Source organism: Acartia tonsa, chromosome 9 (genome assembly GCF_053477335.1).
Source record: "Acartia tonsa isolate MP-2025a chromosome 9, ASM5347733v1, whole genome shotgun sequence".
Lineage (NCBI taxonomy): Eukaryota > Metazoa > Arthropoda > Copepoda > Calanoida > Acartiidae > Acartia > Acartia tonsa.
This window is the reverse complement of record NC_137268.1, coordinates 45,594,977-45,598,810: the sequence shown is the minus strand read 5'-3', so window position 1 is coordinate 45,598,810 and position 3,834 is coordinate 45,594,977. Positions and strand designations below refer to the sequence as shown.

At 31.8% G+C, this 3,834-nt stretch overlaps 1 long non-coding RNA gene across 1 annotated transcript; it reads left to right on the top strand.

Moving 5' to 3' along the window:
- The first annotated feature begins 2,475 nt into the window (after positions 1 to 2,475).
- On the top strand, positions 2,476 to 3,404 carry LOC145327906 (uncharacterized). The gene is made up of 3 exons (XR_013882273.1): positions 2,476 to 2,678; positions 2,988 to 3,163; positions 3,372 to 3,404. It is a non-coding gene; the product is annotated as an uncharacterized LOC145327906 (long non-coding RNA).
- Positions 3,405 to 3,834: the final 430 nt, after the last annotated feature.

Here is a 3,834-nt window from a genome sequence, read left to right as displayed (position 1 = left end):
TAAGTTTTGAGAGAAAGTAATTTCATAAACATTTGAACAATAAGTAGAGCATCATTTATATAATTACTTCATATTTTTTACGTTTTTTAGGTAAAATTTGCTTTAAAATTTTATTAGATCCTAGTCTTTGAGTAAATAGAGGTTTAATTTGTAAATTTTAACGTGAAATTTCAATGTTTTTTCAAAAACCCAAAAAACCTTGGGTTTTTTTTCAATGGGCTTTTTAAAAAACCCTGGGTGGGTTTTTTTGGGTGGGTTTTTTGTATGCCCACCCTGTTTTTAGAAACTGGTATTAAAAAGGGTTCAAAAGATCAACATAAACGCACCATCATAAATTTATATATCTGATAAAGCTACTTATGAACAACCACTTTATACGTGTAGCTACTCTAGAGTTGCTACAGTTGTTCGTTGGTCTATCTGTCGGCGCTTAGCTACTATGAACAACCACTTTATACGTGTAGCTACTCTAGAGTTATACAGTTGTTCGTTGGTCTACCTGTCGTCGCTTAGCTACTTATGAACAACCACTTTATACGTGTAGCTACTCTAGAGTTATACAGTTGTTCGTTGGTCTACCTGTCGTCGCTTAGCTACTATAGACAACCACTTTATACGTGTAGCTACTCTAGAGTCATACAGTTGTTCGTTTGTCTACCTGTCGGCGCTTAGCTACTTATGAACAACCACTTTATACGTGTAGCTACTCTAGAGTTATACAGTTGTTCGTCGGTCTACCTGTCGTCGCTTAGCTACTTATGAACAACCACTTTATACGTGTAGCTACTCTAGAGTTGCTACAGTTGTTCGTTGGTCTATCTGTCGTCGCTTAGCTACTTATGAACAATTACTTTATACGTGTAGCTACTCTAGAGTTGCTACAGTTGTTCGTTGGTCTACCTGTCGGCGCTTAGCTACTTAAAAACAATTACTTTATAAGCGAAGCTACTTTATAGTTACTGTTGTCTTCTAATCTGTAAGTAGCTTAGTACTCATTTAGCTACTGCTGGACAGCTCTACATATAATAAGCATAGCAACTACTGACTTTGTTTTGTCTATATTGTCTTTTATACACAGTTAGAAATTAAGGCGTAGCCACTCTATAATTTTCTTTGTTTGCTTGTCTATACGTTTTATTTCAAATATATTGACTTGCGGTCGTGCCACTAGCAATTAGGGCCTCTATATTATAAAAATTAGCCTAAAACCATCACAATTCTTAAATCAGAAAAAATAGTCTGAAATCATCAAGAGATGTGAAGTTTACCTAAAAGAACCCAAACAGTTCAGTAGTTATTGAGATCTTAAGCTTCAAACAAAAAATACTTGATAAGGCACAATTTACCAGATTTAAGTGGAGAGAAAGACATAAAGTGAAACATATATCTAGTAAACCAAATGCGCTACATTTCAATATATTCATCCTTGTTTAATGTATATGAAAATATATTATTATATAAATTGTAAAAGTTACTTTATGATGGAAGAAAAAAATATTTTGGGGTGAAAAAAATGTGATTGGCCAATTTTACATACCCACATTAGGGAGGTTCAAGGACGTAAAGTGTAAAGAATCGAAAGCGATATAATCATGAAATTTCCATAATAGTTATTTCTCGCATCGCAATATAAACGGCTTTCCGCGGATATAGAATGTACAATTATAAGATTAAAACTAGTTTTTTAAGCCCCGAGGTGCCAAAGGCACCGGCTAAAAAAACTGGTTATAATCTTATGATTGTACATTTTTATTTTCGTAGAAAGCTGGATATAATACGATGCTAGATATAGTTTTTTCGTATGGAAGAGAACCGGTTCCTATTCACCGGATTCGAAAGAATACGAGAATAGTTATTTCTCGTATCGTATTATAAACGGCTTTCCGCGGATATAGAATGTACAATTATAAGATTAAAACTAGTTTTTTTTAGCCCCGTGGTGCAGAAGGCACCGGCTAAAAAAACTGGTTATAATCTTATGATTGTACATTTCTATATTCGTAGAAAACTGGATATAATACGATGCTAGACATAGTTTTTTCGTATGGATGAGAACCGGTTCCTATCCACCGGATTCGAATACGAGAAAATAATTGTGATAGTACAATTGTAGGGGCTATAGCACTTACACATCCAGCAAATTTACAGTTGATGTATTTTTGGCAAAATGTTTTCTTACTTTTTCTCATGCCATAAATACATCCAACACTGGCATTTACACATCCATACTTTTTCAATTATATGTCATAAATACATCCAACACTGGCATTTACACATCCATACTTTTTCGATGATATGCCATAAATACATCCAACACTGGCAAATACACATCTAGATTAATTTATATGAATATTTATTTACAATTAATTATATTTTGTACAGTATGTTTAGGTCTTAAACTTTACCCTATTTTAAATCCCTTTTTCTCAAGATGCTCCCTACAAAACATCATTACATTTCCGCAGGTGGTCAAATTATTGCTATATAATATTATAATTTAGATATTTATTGTTAGTTCATTGTTTTATTATGGCAGAGCCAGAGACTATTTTTTTGTGACAACAAAAACAACTGGGAACCTTTAGTTGCTGTGAGGCACTTTGTAAGGCCACGATAAGCTGCCATTATACTTTAAAAGAAGCCGCCCAAGAGACTGATGAAAAACCTCAAATTATTAGGTAAAAGTTTACTACATTTTTATGTTTAATATATATTTGTATATATATATAAATATGTAAAATGTATATATCAAAACAGTTGGGGGTTATAAACAATTACATTAGATCTTGTTATCAATTTAAAATATATAATATTGGGATTAAAATAATTGTAATTTACGTTTTGTATTTTAATTAATATATACATTATATATGTATATATCAAAACAGTTAGGGGTTATAAACAAATACAACATTAGATCTTGTTATTTATTTGTAAAATATATATTATTCATTTGCAAATTGTAAATTGCGTTTTGTTTTTTTTAGTATTCCAACTGTGCATATAATAAGTGATGGGAGATTACATCTACCTAGCCCTGCTGAATCAAAAGTCACCGAGACCAAATTTGCCATCCGGGAAGCTATAGAATCCAATCCGCTCTCCTTCACCCAAGTTTACGAAGCCTGAGTCGCGACCACACTGAATTCTATCAGAACATCTGGTGAGTATTTTCATTTTATATGTAGCGAAGCTACTTTGTATAGAATAAGAATAAAATATGTAGATATAGGATATATAATCGAATATTTTCATCATAAATATATCGACGCTTCTTAAAAAAGAGAATATTTAATTGGTATAAAATAAGGTTTAGGGTTTATAATCAAATTCAATAAACAATAAAAACTAATCTTTTTTTATTTATTAAGGAGATTTAACAATAGAAGTACAGGGATTTACAGGCTAGTCATGAAAGTTTGACATTTGTGTAACAGGTATTGGATAACGTGGATATTTAGCGTGCTTATATGGACCTCTTTTATTGGTCAGTTCGTATATCCATTATTAGAGGAGTGGGTGGGGTTGATTGGAATATCATCATTTTAACGAGCTGGGAGTATCACTATATCAGAGTTTATGAAAATCTGGTGCAACATTCAAGTAATTATATGTATATTGATTATTGTAACCTAAGGGAAGTGTGTCTGAATGCTAGAAGTAAGGGAGTATAGAATGAATGAAATATTTCACCAAGTACTATTACCCCGAACCCTGAAAATTATAAATTAGAAATTCAAATAAAATCACAAAACAATTTAAAATTTTAAAAAGGGGTAACTTTGTTTATCTGAATTAATATCTTGTTGATTGTTTAAATTGTAGCACATAGAG